This window comes from Dermacentor andersoni, chromosome 8, assembly GCF_023375885.2.
Source record: "Dermacentor andersoni chromosome 8, qqDerAnde1_hic_scaffold, whole genome shotgun sequence".
Classification (NCBI taxonomy): Eukaryota; Metazoa; Arthropoda; class Arachnida; order Ixodida; family Ixodidae; genus Dermacentor; species Dermacentor andersoni.
The window spans coordinates 66,294,533-66,313,169 of NC_092821.1; the positions used below are offsets into that span (position 1 = coordinate 66,294,533).

The 18,637-nt window shown below is 44.8% G+C and overlaps 1 protein-coding gene across 2 annotated transcripts in view; it reads left to right on the forward strand.

Moving 5' to 3' along the window:
* Positions 1-18,637, forward strand: part of LOC129386807 (uncharacterized) — a 157,164-nt gene that overhangs the window by 34,747 nt on the left and 103,780 nt on the right. The window lies entirely within an intron of this gene.

Consider the following 18,637-nt stretch of genomic DNA (forward strand, 5'->3'; position numbering starts at 1 on the left):
TGTGAATATTTGTTGCTTTTGAATAGGCACTTTATAAATACAAATATCTTCTAGTAGCCTTGGAACACCTAAAACCTTCCTGTACACAAGCAGCCTTAAATGGAAATAAAGGTACAATAAATTTCACCCCCGTGGGCATAGTATAGGCATAAAATATCTAAACGTGCAGGAGCTGGACTTTCCTGGCTATGTAGGGATCATTTGCACTCCCTGAAGAGCCTTTTGTGTGTGAGCAAATTCCCCATTTGTTTTAGCTCCATTTGTGCTTTTAGTAAACAATCCTTCATAACGTTATAGTGAACTAGAATACTCTCTAGTGGCGCCAGCGGCGAGGCGCAGGCGAGCCGTTTTCTAACAGACGCCATGAGATGGCGCCACCGCAACTTTTCATAGGCACAGGAATTCGCGTAGTTTTGAAAAGGTCGTCTGTCATCTTGCGTTTTTCATCTCATTTACTTATAAGAATCGCTCATTTATTACTTCTTGCTGTTCTCCGCTGTCAGTTACAGTGACTAGGCTTGTTAATTATTGAAACGCGTCCGAAAACCACGTACCTAAGCAAGGATACAACATTCCTACTGTCGCGTCGTCTGCTAAACTCCGACTTGCAGAGTGATTTTTTGGCGCAAGACACCATCGCAGAATGACAAGCGGTCAGCATGACATACAGAGCAAATTATTTGCGCGACCATTGCTGTGGTTTGAAGATCAAGACCCGAAAGCAATGCCATTTAGTGTGTGTACTCACAGCCATTTATTGTCCACACACTTTCAGAAGTAAACCGTTTAAGCTAAATTTTATGCGGCATTTTGAGCTCATATATGGCTCAGAGAAGTCAATGGTCTTGTAAATATGATCGATTTACCACTATGATGCGAGTTTTGGTGTTGTTTTTGATGTAGTAATAATTATAAAATTGATGTCACAGCTATGTACACATGAACACCATATGAAGCTTTTATTTACAACTGACTTCAGTGCAGAAATGATCAGAAAAAAATCTTGTTTGCAAAAATCCACAACTTCCCTGCCATTGCCTTGTTCAGCACCTGCTCAATTTAAGGTGCTTTGACGCCTACCGCTTGCTGTCGCTGGCTCGATTAATGCTCTTCGTGAAAAAATGCAGACGAGTAGTTAGGTAAAATGCAGTTATTTCTGCAGCTATGGTATGAGCGTGCTCAGGGCATCCAAGCTCAGTTTGCTGCTTTTGCTTAGCAAGGTCCAAAACATCAAGCACACTTTCAGAGTGCAGCTCTGAAAGGCTAAAGCAGGTTGTTAATGACTCTTCGAGGTCAGCCACAAATTTAAACAACTTGCTTGAAGGGTAAAGTAACCCACCATTGTCCTTTAAACGGACAAGCTCGGCCATGTTTAAATTGTCCGCTGCCTCCTTGGTGAGCAAAAGAAGGTTAAGACACCTTTCACAACCCGTTTTTAGAACGCATTTTCGCACGACGTAACCAGCAATGTAAAAGGTTAGCCTGCAGTCGCTTGATGCCACAACAATGGAAGAATGGTCAGGCACAGCTTTTGTGAGCAGGGCGTCGGCTGCATCCAAGTTTCCGGCATCGAGAAATCTGTCAATGAGTTTCTCCCTCCCAGTGCAAGTGTCCTGCTCACCAGCATCTGCATTCAAGAGTGAACTTAAAACAGCAGGCTCGCAGTTTCCTCTTGACACAGAGTGTGCAAGATTGCTGAAGCTGAGACAGTTCACTGTAGCAATGAACTGCTGAGGTGTAGGATGAGTATTGCATCCCGATGACTGTCTGACGATGCCAAAAAGATGTTCCACGGGGTCTTGGCTCACCCTGCTTGTCATTACATACTTGAAACCAATGTGTTGAGTCAAGTACTTCAACAGCGACAAGGTACTGCATAGAGTTACACGCAGTCCAGTTACTGTGGACTGGCTTAGAAAGCCCCGCTGCCCATTTGTGTGGCGTTCCCACTCTGACAGAAACGACAGAAAAGAATTCAACTTGTCGGCCGATGCAGAGTTGGGACGCAGTGCTTCGGCTGGAAAGCGTGACGTCATGACTTGTATAACACCATGAATGATCCTGCAAGAGCAATGTTAATGTTCAATTTCAATCACACTTAGCTATTTAACTTATTTACGACACATAAATAATAAAGCGTTCAGTTAGTCATGTGGTCGTGCACCAGTTCACTATAGCACACTGTATTAAGTGAGACTTGTTGTCAGGCAGGCTAGTCCCAGTTTGATCTAGGCTGTGGTTGAAGGTTAGGTTGACAAAATAAGGCATTTTCTTTGTACCTGGAGTAGTGGAGTTATCATTCTATGATATGCAACACTTACTCAAAAAAGTGCACTGTCGCTGTTATGCTGCCGCACAGAGGCTCTAACTTGGCTTTTTGCAGCTGAAGCCCATGAATTACTTTTTCACTGAAGAGCTGGAACGCCAAGGAGACTCATTTTCTCGAAATTGTTAGGGTTCGTATGGCTGGATGTGATGCCATGCATGGCCTGCAGGGTAACATTGCTTCCGTCCAGCTCCACAGCTTTTCGAATAGTTCGCATTGTCACCTGCAAGTAAGGCAAATCAGTAATAATTTACTGCCAGTTAGAATGACTGGAACAAAAATTACAGAAAACAGTTAAGCATGCCGCTTTGGCAAATACTTACTTGGCCCTTTGGTGTTTGGAAATCCAAGCACAACAGCCGGTTTCGAAGGCACTTTATGAGGTGAGGGAAGTCTGACATGAAGAAAAGTTGACGGTGCTCGTCTACAGGATGTGGTGCACTGCATTTAATGTGGTCCAAAGACGCCTTGATGCCCATTAATGTCCACATCCGTCGGTTCCAACTTGCTCCGTCTGATGTTACGAAGTCAACCTTCAGCCCTGCTTTTTCTGCCAAAATTATGGCTTCAATCATGATCTTCGTTAAGGTACTGCCGCAAATGTTCCCTCTTGTTGCAAATGCTGCAAGAATTTGGGTCCATTTTCCAACAAACGGTACGAAAACCAGAACCATTCCGTGATCGCATGGTGTGTGTGTGTCCTCAGTCAATGTAAACTTGCCGAGATCCACGAAACCATCTATGTGGCCAGCCGTTGTCACAGAAAGATGCTGAGAGAGCTTCATCTCATCGACAATAATTCCACCGTGGCGTGCATATTCATTCATTGTGGCCGTCTTTTCACTGATGACTTTGAAGCTCTTTGGGCAGAAACCAAACCCTGTTCTGTAGGATTTCAAATATTTGCGTAGAGTTGTTTTACTCGGGAGTGACAGTATCTTTTCCTTCCTCAGGTGCTCATAAAGCCTGGCACTCTTCATTTTCATTATGAGGCACTCCAGGACCCATTCGTTAGAATACTGCATGCCTTTTGTGCTTTTTCTTGAAACAGATTTAAACATGTGAAGTGTTGCTTCACGCTGTTTTGGAGGGAGACCTTCTATTCTAGAGGCAAATTCTTTCTCATTGATGTCTTTGTTTTTAGCTGCCATTGCTTTCAGTTGGCCCTTTAATGCAGTGGCGCTGGTCTTCAAACGTTTTGTCTTCTGCCTTTGAAGTTTTAGACGCTGAGCAAGAGCTCCTTTCTTGGACACACGGGCTTTTAAGCTCGACTTTCGGGTCAGCAATAACTTTCGATGCGACTTGCACTCTGGGCAGATAAGTCCTGTCGATGAAAAAAAAAAAAATGCAACTGTTTAAATGCTGGAATAAAGAATACATACATACGAGACTAGTACATGAAAGTCTCTTAAAATTACTTACCAACGGACGGGACGTTTCCGGAGCACTTTATGCTGAAGACGCAGAGTCCGTTGCTGCATGTTGCTGCCTGAAGTTTCACCGTCAAGTTCGGTAACACCTGCCTATATTCATCATCCGTCATTGCTCCCTTGCAAACACAAGTTGCTTCGGCATCCTGCAGTACAGCTGCAGCGTCGCCAACAGAGGCAACTGTTTTTTCTGTGCACATCACTCCTTGGTAATAAATGTCAGCACAAACTTTGCCTCCGACAGGCTTGAAAACCACAGCTCGCTCATGCGTAATCACAAGCCTTGCTTGCATTTTCAAAGAAGACGTCGCAAAAATTAACCCGAAACGTTCGTCCTCGAAGCGGCACCAGCTCGTCGAAGGAGCGAGTCCACGGAGCGCCTGAAACGAGAAAGGCGAGGATTCTGTAGCAGCCAGCTCTCCCGGCTCTTGATGTTCGTTGTCAGCGCTGTTCACGCCCTGACACGGCTTCTTGCTTCGTGGTGGAATTGTTTGACAAGCAGATCTTTTCCTTTCAGTCCTCTGTTTAGGGGTTTTAACAGAGAGGTAGGCTGGACACCCAGGCAGCAGCGTCGGAATGGCACCGGGAGCTAACGACGGCTTGCCTCTGGGTATACGCACTTCAACGCCGTCGATTACGTGAACGTAGTCGCGCAATATGAGGTGGGCTTCAAAATGGTGCTCACACACTGCTGATAGTTCCGTGAGGCTCTTGTCGTCCCTTCGCATGTTCCGCTCCCACTTCCCTCGCAACTCGTCGTCTCTTGGTGCGGCAAACAACGATGCTTTAGGCGCGCCCGGGTAGCCGGTGCGGCAGCCTGGCGCAAAACAGTGGGAATCAGTTCTTCTTTTCACCATAACTTCGTTAAATTCCCTGACACTGATGCTACATAGTTCCTGCTCACTGCTATCCCTACTTAACAGCAAGATACGAACGCTAAAGTAAAATGAACTGCGTGACAGCGCGCGCGCGAAGCGAGCTAAATCACACACCGCATTGCCATGTGCTGCCAACGCGCGCGCCGGAGGCTAGGAAAAGGCGCAGCAGCGCCCCTGGCGGCCGTCAGTGTCAACTCGCTTCAGCCGAGCTGGCCCCAGCAGCCACCGGTCGCGCCACTAGAAAGTATTCTAGTTCACTATAATAACGTGCGACGGAACGATGGGAACTTGCCAATGTTATGAACACCAGGATGTGCACATTGTTTTGTGCATATTTTGATATTAGCTGTTCATTTTTCTAAAAATATTTGAGCTGTATTCTGCATTTGGGCCAGAAGTTTCACTTCTGGCCCTTTTCGATTCGTATTCCATTCAAGCTGAAAAATTACTTCTATATTGGCTAACATGTACCTACATGTAATAAATAAACGTGTGAGGCTTTTTTTTTCTTTTTTGCCAAGTTCCACAACTAAGGATTACTTCCACATCCAGTCAGCCATCAGCTGTACCAACACGTTACCATTGCAGTGCAGGTTCTTCTTTCAAAGCTTCTTTGTAACTTGTGAACTCAAATAGCAATTTGTGCACACAGTTAAGCCCCGTAGGTGTCTATGTGTTAAGTAAAATCTGAACTGGGAATATGCATATGTGTGCAGAAGCTGCATGGCATTCTGTTACACAAGCATTACAGTATGCTCAGATATGTTGAGCTGCCGGGTTAATTCATAGCATGTTCCAGCACAATGTGTTAAGCTGTTTCATTAGACAATTTTAGAATGGCGTTTGCAACCAAACCTAAATGCATTACATACATAAAGAAATAGCGTTGTCCTCACTGCACATGCTGCGTACGTTATGAGATTCTGTGATGTATGTGCACTATGATAACGTAAGTTTTTTGCAAGAGTAACGTTCGTAATGTTTATGGACGCTAAGAAATACCGTTGTTGAACATGGTTGCATCTATGCATCCCGCTTCAGCGTGAATTCTCGTGATGGCTACACTCTCACTTGCATTGATCACCAGTGGCTATTGTAATCGACGTTCGCTTTCTCTAAACTCACCTGAAGGGTTAGTTATGAGCGCACAGCGCGTCCATTTTCCGAGATCGTTCGGCGATTCGAGCGCTCATAGGCCTAGCATTTGGATCTTGGAGCCTGTGGATCTGCCTTAGTATTGCTGCTGAGTCTGGGTTTGGGCTCCATTATATGCAATTCGATGTGTCATCTTTTACTTTCAAGGGCCTTTTCTTTTGATGAAGTATGTACAATGATATATGGACATATATATGGACTATATATGTATATATGGGATATATATACATATAGTGTTAAAAAGAGAACTGATGAATTCGCTGCATATTTGCAACTCGCTGAATCTGTTGGTAGTTCCGAAATTTTTCCATCTGGTTTTCACGTCTACCGTTCCGATTGGAATATGCATGATGTAGTCTTTCTACTTGTTGGTTAGGGCACACAGTCGTCTCCCATGTTAATCCCAACCGATTGTCCCGAGTCAGTTCGGTGCAACATCCGATTTCAAACTGGGCAGTTGCTGACGGTTGGCTCCTTTTACCGTTCCCCCGCTTCCACATTGCCTGAGACCTTCACAGCCCTTTCAGAGTTTCTTTCTACAATAAATAATGACTATCTTATTGACGGTGATTTCGATATGCCTGACATGAGGTGGGTTCCCAACAAGCCTGTCCTTGTTAATTCATCCGCTCTGTCTATAGCATTCCGCGAGGCAATAGTTACCAGCGATATTTGTCAGTTTGTTCTCAACCTACCAGGTGTGGTCCAAATAGCTCTTCTGTGTTAGGTCTGCTTTTCTCAAACCAGCCATTGCTTGTATCTTACAACGCCGTAATTCCTGGTATTAGTGACCATGACTGCATTGTAGCACATGTTCAGATCATCCTCTTCTCATGTGCACATGATCACCGAAGGAAGATATATATTTTTTAGAAAGGCAATTATGTTTCAATATCTAATGGTCTTGCCATCGTCCTGCAGGAATTCAGTCACTTCGCTCAGTCTGCAGATTGCAATACCCTATGGGATACATTTTGCTTCACACTAAAGCAGTTGGTTGGCACACATGTTCCATGTAAACATTTGTCTGCAAAAAAACGTAGAGGTAAGCCTTGGGTTACTCAGGAGGTCAAGCGATTGATTAATAAGAGACATTATCTTCTGAATGCGTACAGAAAGCAGCGTAACCCTTCTGTATTTATAATGCTGAAGTCCCTTGGAAAAGATATAAAAGTAAAAAACAAGGTTGCTAAGGAAAAATACTTAGCATTGGGCCCGAAGTTACAAAATAACCCAAAAGAAATGTGGAAGTGTTGAAAAACAATTAGCAAAGGATCAATTGGCATCCTGAGCTTAAAAAATGGCAGTGTACTCCTTACTCATGACTTCAATAAAGCTTCTTGCTTCGATCTTTGTTTTCAGTCTTCTTTCACAACTCCCTGTCATAATGAATTATTGCGTACTCCCGACAGTGTGTTCGAACCTATGCCAGAACTGGTTGTGACACACGGTAGTATACTTGCGTTACTTGGCAATATAAATGCTTCTTCTGCAAGTGGTCCTGGTGGTATACCTTCTTGTGTGTTAAAGGCTTGTTCTAACATAATAGCCTACTATATGGTTATTATGTTTGAGAAATCGTTAAGTACTTCTTGTTTACCTAAGGAGTGGAAAGTTGCAAATGTGGTACCAATCCGTAAAAGTGGCCAGAAAAAGATTGTCTCCTACTGCAGGCCAATTTCTCTTAACGAGTGTGTGTAGTAAAACACTGGAGCACATAGTGTACAGTGCCATAATAAAACATCTAGAAAACAATGCAGCAGAACCCCGGTTATACGTCCCCCAGTTTTGTGACGACCTGGGTTTTACGACAGATTAGCGCAGTCCCAGCGAAGTCCCCATAGAAGCAGTGCATTAAAAATCCCGGTAATCCGACGCAATTTTACGCCTGACCCGCGTTATAAGACAACCCTCGCGAAGCGCTGGATGAAATGGCGGACGAAAGAAAAGTGCCGCGGGTCTCTTTCCTCACTCCGTCTCCCCGCATGCATGCACAAGGCAAGAAATTGGGCCAATCCTGCCAATTCAGAAAAGGTTCTTTCTGAATTGCAGTTGTGCCACTCTCTCATAAGACATTTTCCACCAGATATACATGGTAATGACTGTCAAGAAACACAGCAGCAAAACTCTCGATAGCTCTCCCAACCTTTTGTTGGGAGAACCTGTGTCCACAAAAGCAAGTTACACTCAAAGCACAACAATCGCTTGACACCGATCGACCGGTTCGCTCTGGCGCAGCTTTCTTCCCTGCCTCGTCTCATTGTTCGTTTCTCTCTGCCCCACCAGCAGCTGCGTGCGACGCTCACTGTGCTGAAGTAGCGCCTTTTCTTCTCCACAATCACTTTCTCCCTCTCTTCTCGCCTGCATCGCCTCTCGTCGCGTTGGGGAAGCGTTTCTCTCCTTCCAGTTTCCCAGCAGAAGATCGCCAACAAGGTAGCGCGGAGAGGCCTAGGTTTATCACACATGTTCTTCGTCGTAATCCTAGCGTTCAGCGGAGGTATCGAGTTTTGTGGAGCAACACGAAGCACAACGTCCCGAAAGTGGACAGTTCTGTCGCTCGGCGAAAAGCTGAATATTATCGAGGAAGCGGAAAAGCGGCATGGAGCCACGAAAGCCAGCACTGCCCGGGACCTTAAGATACCTGAATCTTCGCTTAAGACTATCCTGACAAACAAAGCGGTGATATTGCAGAATGCCAACAAGTTCGGGCTCAAGCGGAAAGCGGCAAAACGACAGCATGAGAAGTTAGAAAATGTTCTCATCAAGTGGCTGCACCAAGCACTGAGCTCTGCGATCAGCGTTGATGGCGCCATTCTAAAGGAAAAGGCGGACCTGGTGGCATTGCGTCTAAGCATCGACGACTTTCAGGCATTGAACGGGCAGCTGGATCGCTTTAAAAAACAAAACAGGATTGTGTACAGCCGCTCCTGTGGAAAAAGCACTTCCATGGACGTTTCGATGGTGAATGAGTGGATGGAACTGTTGGAGATGATTGCTGCATACAAGCCCTGCAAAGTTTTCAACGCCGATGAGAGCGCTATTTTTTACCATATGCAGCCTGAGCAAACCCTTGCATTTAAGGGTGACAGCCGTCATGGTGGCAAGCGTAGTAAAGACCGTGTGACGGCACTATTCTGTGCTAACGAGGACAGTTCCAAGAGGCTGCCCGTGCTCGTTGTTGGAAAGTTTGCAAAGCCACGGTGCTTTAAGAACTTGAAGACGCTGCCAAGCAGCTACAACTTCAACAAAAAGGCGTGGATGACGTCTTCGCTCTTCAGCAATTTTTCGCAGCAGCTGGATAACAAGATGGGTGCTAAGGCAAGGAAAATATTGCTTTTCGTGGACAACACACCATGCCACCCACTTGATACGTCCAGCCTGAGGAACATAAAGGTTATTTTTCGCCCAACTGTACAAGCCGGCTGCAGCCGCTGGATGCCGACATCATTAAGTGCGTCAAGCAAGAGTACCGGAAGCAGTCAGTGCAGCGTGGGCTGGTGGCTACAGAGCGTAGCGAGTTGGAAAAAAGATCACTGTGCTCGACGCCATTCATTTTATTGCCAGTTCGTGAAATGCAGTGTCGCGAAGCACAATCGCTAACTCGTTCAAGCACTGTGGCTTTAAGCGAGAGACTGCCTCCTCTGCTGGGGATGCAACAACCTTGATTCCACTCGAAGCCGATGCAGGCTTTGCCGATGACGATTTCGAGTGTTTAAACCTCACCGCGACCTTCGCCGGGTACGTGGAGGCTGACGACAATGTTGCGATCTGTGGCGAGGTGTCGCTGGATGATGCCATTGAGGAGGCTTTGCCTAGTGCTGACACCGCTGCGACATCGGACGAGGACGAAGCCACCACAGATGCCGTCCCTGTGCCTACCACGTTTGCCGAGGTGCTACGGCACATAGACTGCATCCGGAACTTCATCTGTACACGCGACGCCGTAGAGGACCTCCTTTTGTACGTTGTCCAACTCGAGCGAAAGCTCTTGGTTCACGGATCAAACAAGCTCCAAAAGAAACTTACCGATTTTTCTAAAGTTCGCGTTGGCTGGCGGGAATCGCAGCAGTGGAGTGCCGTAAAGGTTAGTTCGAATAAAGCATGAGTGGTACCTGTACTGCAGCATTAATTCTTATCGCATTTACCTTTTTGGTAATTTGGGTTTCCTATCCCTGCAGAGTATGTTAGTAGTTTACATTGAAGTTTCTCGTAAATCCGTCGCGGGAAATATGTAGTATTTTTATACACATAATTTATGTTCGGGTTTTATGACGCCTGCATGTTATGATGCCTTTACACGGTCCCAAGAAAGTCTTATAATTGGGGTTCCACTGTAATTTTTTTTTTTAGAATAGTGGCATGGTTTTAGGTCTGGTCGTTCTTGTTTGACACAGCTCCTAAAATTCAGCCACAATCTTTCTCATGCATTTGATCTCGATGTACAGACTGACTGTATATCTCTAGTTTTCAAAAAGGCATTTGATTCTGTTCCCAATGTTTTGCTGTTACATAAGCTATCATTCCTCGGTGTCTCTCCTTGATTGCTTGATTGGATTAAGTGTCACCTGCAAGAACGCATGCAATGTGTTGTAATTAATAGCTCACAATCTGATTATATTGCTGTTACTTCAGGAGTTCTCCAGGGATCTGTTTTGGGGTCATTGCTGCTTCTGGTATACATCAATGATATTGCTCAGGTTGTGTCATGCAAAGTGTGTTTGTATGTGGATGGTTGTGTGATTTATCATTGCATTAGGTCTTCCACTGAGCACGAGTGTGTGCAACGAAATTTGGCTATAACGTGCTGGTGGGCTAGGTGGCAAATGTCTTTCAACCCCAGTAAGTGTCAATATGGCTCCTTTACACATAAAAAAGATCCATACCTGTTTCATTATACATTAGACACGTCCAGCTATCGTGAGTAACTGAGTATAAGTGTCTGGGTGTTTATTTCTCATCGAATTTAACTTGGACTAAGCACATTGAATATGTTACAGCAAAATCCTGTAAAATGCTAAATTTTGTTAATTGCAACTTCTGGTTAGCTCCTCCTTGATTTTTATCAAGGAAAGAGCTTGAATTTTTGGGCATAATAGTCCCATAACTGTCTTTTCCTCCTTCCCTTCAGTGTGTTCTATTGCAGTGGCATCCCAGTGAGTATATATATACTCACCAGCTGCAATAAATCAATTGTTGAAAGTTAGCGCTCGTCCTGTCTTCTGCTTGTCCCTGTGTCATTTTTTGCGCTATGTATCCCAGTCTGAATAACTACTCCCAATATTAAAGAACTACTTTTCGCACATAAGACCCATATTAGAGTATGCCCGTACGGCCTGGGACCCGCAAACCAAAGCTGTCTAAGATGCCCGAGCATGTACAAAACTGCGCAGCCTGTTTTGTCTGTAGTAATTGTGACTTTACTTCTAGTATTGTTGCACATAAGGATAGCTTGGGGTGAGAATTATTAAGCACACGCAGACAGAACATGAGATTAGAAATGCTTTTTAAAATATATTTAGGTATGGTTAAAATAGATAAAGCAATTTACTTTTTACCTCCTTATTTCTTAGCTCACAGAAGCGACCAGTCTTTAAGAATGAGAGAAATTTGTAGAACATACGTCTTCCAGCACTCTTTCTTTTTCCACAGACAATATCACAGTGGAATCAGCTACCGCAGGAAATTGCTGGTTGTCGCACTGAAGCATTGTTCAAAGCATTTCTTTTGAATTTATAGCGGCATGAACCTTTCTATTGTTGGGAAAACACGCGGAAGGTGGGAGATGGAAATTCAAGATGATGAGCAAAACAGGGAAAACACGAGGAAGGTGGAAGATGGTTTTGCTCGTCTTCTTATTTTTGTGTTATTTTTGTTTGATCAGTTATGTATTTTATACAAGCTTATGTAACCCTGTGTATTCCCCCTGCAATTATGCCTTCGCGCCCTGCAGGTACTTGAAATAAATAAATAAATATGGCCAATTCTTTTTCCGCTCTGCATAATGCGCTGTGCAGGCCGACCGCGGGGCTGCCACCCTAAGCACAGTACACCATTTACGGCATGTTCGCGCAAGCAGAAGTCTCAGATGCACAATGGTCTATGGTATTTTTTGCAAAGAAATGTTACCAATGCATTCACGTTGCAAAACTGTCTTCAGTGTATCAATCGCAGTGATAAGCATAAGTGCCACACATCGCCTGGAATTTTACAGTGCCTCTCGCCTGCAATTAAACGCTTACTTTTTATTCTCTTTGGTTGCCACCCGGTGTAACGTCAGTATGAAACTATATGTGCATGCAGGCTCGTTTCACTGAGATACTGCAATACTCTAAAAATATGTTGTCCATAATCCATTCTTCATAGTCTTCTGCTTGATCACTGTTAAATTTCACACCTTTAAGTACTTTCGTGAGTTGTCTTTGTCTCAGAGGCCCAGGGCACATCTAAAGTAGATGATGGGCATTAGCTGTGGATGCACGAGTGAAGAACTGCGGACACTGGACAATGTGTGTCTGTATCACTGACTCAAAGCGGAGGGGATGGATGGTTGGCTTAAGGTCTCCGTACAGAGACTCCCTCCACCAGAGAATGATTGTGGGCAACGAAAAAGACGCAGGGTGGGATAAGGGCACAAGTGTCACACTGGATAACGGATTCTCTGGCACTGAAAACAAAGCGGGGGTCAGAGGAAATGGAAATAGGAGTTACATATGTCGAGAAAGAGTGAACAGTGGGTCTGCAAGGTCATTAAATGTTATGGTCATGACAATATGTGCCTGCACCCAGTGGGCAGTAATGCTCACGTGCACAGAATTGTGAATTTTCTGTATCTGCTTACAAATATGCAATGTTTTTTGCTTAACTGTCCCGAGCCTGTCAGTGTAGATGTGGGTTATGTTGACGTGCATGGGTTACTGATATGGGGCCTAATAAGTGTACTGTCAGGCCTTCAGAGCTTTTTTGGACATAGCTGTGATGATTTGAGCCCTTAAGGGCAGTAAAAGACATGCATTCATATTTTGGGACTGCTAGATTTTTCGTATGTTTTTGCGGCTTCTACGGAGTCCGAACAGTCGGACATTGACTGCACTATTGACCAAGGGTATCTTTTAAATGGTCTGTAGAGCAAATGTGTGGCAGAACGAGGACGAGAACAGGAAAGACCATTGCATTGAGGAATGGTTGGGAAGGGAACTGTGCCACCTCTTCTTTGAAGGAGCTTGAGCTCAAAAAGCAAAGTGTTGGCTGACGCCGAAATGCAGGTGACCCTCATCCAAACCAGAATACATTAAAGCAGTGAAACACAACACTGAGGCATTGTGCGTGGGTTGAGGGTATGTCAGGGCAGTTGAGGTTGACTTTACAGCTGCTGAGAGAATCTCGCTTACAACAAAGGTCGGCCCTAATACGAAAGAGCTTGCTATCAGTTGATAGAAATAGTTCATTTAAAAAAATATTTGCTTCTATATGCATCTCTTTTTATTGGTATTTGAGAATGTTTGACTCGATTTGCAATGGGCTCTAAGTTTTTTTTTTTTTCAAATATATTCGCTACGCATTTCGCTAACCCCTTCCTTCAGTTTTCTATTTTGAATAAAATAAATAGTACTCCTTACTATTCAAACCGGATTAAGTCATTTGTTTATTTTTTATCATGCTTACTAGAGAGTGACAGCATTTGGTGAGATAGTGTCAGCCTGTGTTGACATAAAACAAAGTTCTGTGTCTCTAGGGTAATTTTGGAAAGGCACTCGGGAAAAACCTGGAAAACTTGGGCAACTTGAGAAGGTCAACTTCACAGACACCCTGTGTATCCACGGAGTTTAGTAACCAGGCTGAAGCTAGCGAAAATTGGCTTTTGAATTTCAAAAATAAATACATACTTCCAGAACCTCGCACTCAGCTGAAGCTGCCCATGTAGGAATTAAACTTTGGCCTCCTGCTTATTGGTGTCATAGTCGTTGGTGCTAGTTTTGAAAACTCAACTAGCCTGAACCATGTGAAACTTAAGGTCGGACCACTTGGATGCAACTCTGAAGGAACTCATTTCTTTATGCCTTGCGGCATGTTTGTGTTTGGTAAATTGGTCCTGTGCAGCTCTTGTTTCTTCGTTTGAGTGCTGTTGCCCTTGCTTGTTCAATTTGCTGTTGTGAATAGGGCAAATGTGGGCTCTCAGCGTGGCCTTTCTTCTCTTATAGTGGAAAAGTTTAAACTAATTCTAACACCTCTTGCTGCTTTTGCCACTTAGTTTTGTGCATTGATCACAGGAAAAAACAATTTCCTCGTTTGCGGGGCCTACTGTTGCAGATAATGTATAAGTAAGTGAACTGTTGCAAACTCTGTAACACTCTGTCTAGCTTTTGCATGCACAACCAAAGACCTTTGGTGAGAGTCAAACACTCGACCTTCGGTGGCAGTCAAAACCGTGATCTTTGTTGAGAGTCAAACTCACTTGGATCTATGGGTGAACCGGCGATATCTCAAGTTGGATTCCAGTTGACATCATGAAGGTCGAGAGTTGAACCCACCACCTCGGGTGTTAAATAAGTTGAAGATATTTAAGGCATGCATAATTAAGAGAAGTAATTAAGGCATTTCAACCCACAACCCTTCTTGGAAGAAAAGTGATAGGAAGTAACAACGCATTAGAATGAAAATGTCAAGCAATGTAATAAATGTCTCGTAAGCCGGCAGGCTTTTGCCTTCATCCTCTTTAGTGTACGGTAAAGGTTGTGTCAGCTTTTTACAGAGTGGACTTCCCTCTACAAGGTTTCCGGGTTACTTGTAGCAATAAATGTTAGAGCTGACGCCGCTGATTGCCTTATTTTCCCTTACACAACATAGCTGCGATTTCATGCGCCATAGATTGGGGAGTACCATGGAATGACAAATTGTGGCTGAATTCAGAGCTTGCCTTGAGCCCTAGCCTCGCGCAGAGCATACCCCCACAAGGTGCAGTTAAAACGCAGGTGAGAGTTTGCATGGACAAGGAATGCATGGAGAAAAATATTTCACCAAAGGGAGTATAAGGCTTTCACATTCAGACGTAAGCTGTCTTACGTGCCTCTGCATATTTGCAACTTCTGTTCATTGAGCTTTTGCCAAAATAGAGCGTTATGCATTGAAGCATGCACAAAGCATGTTAAAATTGAGAGTGGCCACTTTCATGAAACATGTGTCCCTTAGTTATACAGTGCACAATCCGTCCCCAGTCAAGGAACAAGTGCTGAGATGTCTAATAACTGTACTGGCAGCCATTCAAAGCTGTTTTTGATGTTGCTGTGGCAATTTGTGGCCTTCCAGCCTGTTACGTTTTCCCAGCTGTTGCATTACTTTATTTTGTGGTCTCTTGCAAAACATGTCATTGGGGTTCTACTGTATTACAGCAAAGTACAAAAACTAGCCATTTCAGTATATCTGATAGAGGTGATGGAACTGGAACTCGCATTCTAAATGTCTCTAGTAAGCTCCATGGCGTTCTGGTGCATCAGGGAAATGACGGCCAACCTGTGAACATTGAATGCATAAAGATTCTGCTGTCATGACAAGAGTGGGTTGGCCAAAGATGAAAGCAAACATCTTATTAAAGGGACTGACAACCTGTATTTATGCTACTCGTCTTCTTTTTCGCAATGAAAATCTTTCTACTCATAGTGTCAAATACTGCAATGGTGACAAGGAAAATGTCGTGGAGCATTTTGTATCGGGATTCTTCTATCTGAAATTGTGACTGTGTTTTAATTCTTATCTTGGAAACATTAAGAGGTAAGCGTGATAGCAATTGGATGGGGGCTTTGCTAGTAAGCATATGATGTGTGGCCCTAACCATAGCAAATTTTTCTTTTATTGAAGTGATGTTCATGTGGGTCATAATTTCTGAACTACTGCATTACTCCCACAAGAACTGCTACGTCCTGTTGTTTCCTGTCCAACTGCCTTGGTCATATACAAGTCAAGCCAAGTCTCATGCGGGACAAATTTTTTGTGCCAGCAAATCGTAACAAGTCTTGCAAGTGCAAAATGTGGGCTTCGGGCCTCGAGGGCTCATTGAGGATGAGAGAGCAAGCTGGGTGAAAGCTACACAGGCAAGCTGTGCACCCGCCCACGTCTTCTCTGGAGGCGGGCCGTATGACCTTGCCCTGTGGGAGCTCATCCAGTCAGTGATCAGGAAGAGCTCAACAAGTTGCTGACACCTCAGACTCCAACTGTGCTATCTATCGTCGACATTGTCCGGGAGGAACTGAGGCAGGTCATACGAGATCCAGAGCGTGAGCCACAGCCGATGCGGTGCACCCCAACGTACGCCGACGTACTCGGGCTACCCGCGGTACACAGTAGCGGAGCAGTTGCAACAACCGTTTCCTACCCGCCGACAGTACGCAGTACACCTCGTCTACAGCACGTAGTGCACCTCGTTTTGTAGAACAAAGACCCCGGATAAGTGTCGTCTGGTGTGACCACGAGCGCAGGCCTCTGTGTTTTCACTGTGGAGAAGTGGGTCACCTGTATAGGTTCTGCCCATACCGTCAAGCTGAATTAAGGGCTTTTCCTTTTAGTGCACTACGCCCCCGAAATGGTGAACGGTCAGCAGAGATAGAAGAATACTTGTCCACGCACCAAAGCCCCATTACTCCTCGCCAACATCAACCACGGTCACCGTCGCCCATGCGCTACCGATCGCCTAGCCCACACGCATCTCCAAGATCGCCTAGGCATCATTCACCAAGTCCACACCAGGAAAACTGAAGCAAGCGACCTGTGGAGGTGAGGCCGCTGATAACCAGAGTTACAAAGATCCTCCAACACGGTTCCGGTACGATGACGATATAATTCCAGTAAACAGGTGCAGGAACGAAACAATTACATCAGATTTGCGGTTGATAATAGACGGATGCGAGCTGAATGCCTTAGTCGACACAGGCGCTGATTATTCGGTAATAAGCTTCAAGATGGCGAAGCACCTGAAAAAAAGTTGTGACGCAGTGGACTGGACCGCAGATACGCACGGCAGGCAGTCATCTTATTACGACCGTTGGCCGATGCACCGCAAGGCTTACGATAAAAGGTTTCGCTTATGTTTCTGACTTTATTGTACTGCCAGAATGTTCACGGGAACTTGTATTGGGAATGGATTTTCTACAAGCTAACGGTGCCATAATTAACCTACATAGTGTGTATTTCTCGACAAAAGCTGTACCTGTATAAGAATCGGAGGAGCAATGTCTTGCTGCACTGCGCGTCGTTGATGATGATGTAACTGTGCCGGCACACTGCAGTATAATGGTTCTTGTGGAGATTGAAACATTTTACAACCGCGAAAGCATAGTGGATGGGAACATGGAGCTTCTTTTCAATAAAGGTATTTGCGTGGCTCAGTATCTTGTTCACGTAAACAATGGCCGTGCAAATGTCGCACTTACGAATTTCGGAAATGAATTTCAACACATCTCACAAAAAAACCGCTATTGCCTATTTCCACGAGTTCTGTGTAGCGACCGAATTATGCAGCCTAACGACAACGTCAACTGCTCTGCCAGGAACCTGCAGTGTCGACATATCGATTACCGTCAACCCGAGACTCCCGGAAGCCCAAAAGAAACAGATATATGCCCTGATAAAGGAATTTTCTGACTCCTCCACTTCCTCGAAGATATGGCGCACGTCTGTTGCAAAGCACAGAATAATAACAGGACGCCACAAGACCGATATGCCAGCACCCGTATCGAGTTTAACCAAAAGAAAGGGAGATCATCAAGAAGCAAGTAGAGGAAATGCTTTCAAATGACATTATTCAGCCTTCCAGCAGCCCATGGGCGTCTGCCGTGGTGCTCGTTAAGAAAAAAAGATAACACACTGCGATTCTGCGTCGACTACCGTAAATTGAACAGCGTAACTAAGCGGGATGTATACCCCTTCCACCTATCGGCGATATGTTAGATCGGCTCCGATGTGCAAAAGCTTTTCTCCTCCCTGGATCACAAGAGGGGATATTGGCAAATAGAGGTGGATGAGTGGGACCGTGAAAATGCAGCATTCATAACCCCTGATGGCCTCTGTGAATTTAAAGCGCTTCCGTTCGGCCTCTGTTCCGCGCCTACAACGTTCCAGCGAATGGTAGACACTGTGCTCGCAGGATTGAAACAGCAGTTGTGCTTAGTGTATTTGGATGGTGTGGCCATATTTTCCGCAACATTTGACCAACATCTAGAGCGCCTGCGACTAGCATTAGGAGTTATTCGCGCAGCAAACTTGACAATTAAGCTGGAAAAATGTCAATTCGGTTTCAATTAACTTCGGTTTCTCGGACACGTCATCAGTGCTGAAGGCATTCGGCCAGATCCCAAAAAGGCAGCAGTTGTTGCAAGGTTCCTGACTCCCACAGACAAAAAGGCAGTGCGATGTTTTTTGGGTTTATGCGCATACTACAAAAGATTTGTGGAAAACTTTTCAAAGATTGCTGAACCCCTTACAATACTAACAAGAGAAGATAACTTTTCATGTGGAAAAGCGAACAAGAAGACGCCTTTGACGAGTTAAGGAAACGCCTGCAAGCTTCTCCAATCCTTGCCCATTTTGATAAGACAGCCGACACTGAAGTTCATACTGATGCGAGCAACGTCGGCCTCAGTGCCATACTAGTGCATTGGAAGAACGGCCAGGAGAAAGTAATAGCTTATGCCAGCCGTAAGTTCTCGAAAGCAGAGGCAAACTACTCAGCCACCGAGAAACAGCGTCTTGCAGTTATTTGGGCAATATGTAAATTTCGACCTTACCTCTATGGTAGACCATTCAGAGCAGTCAGTGATCACCATTTGCTTTGCTGGCTGGCGAATCTGAAGGATCCATCC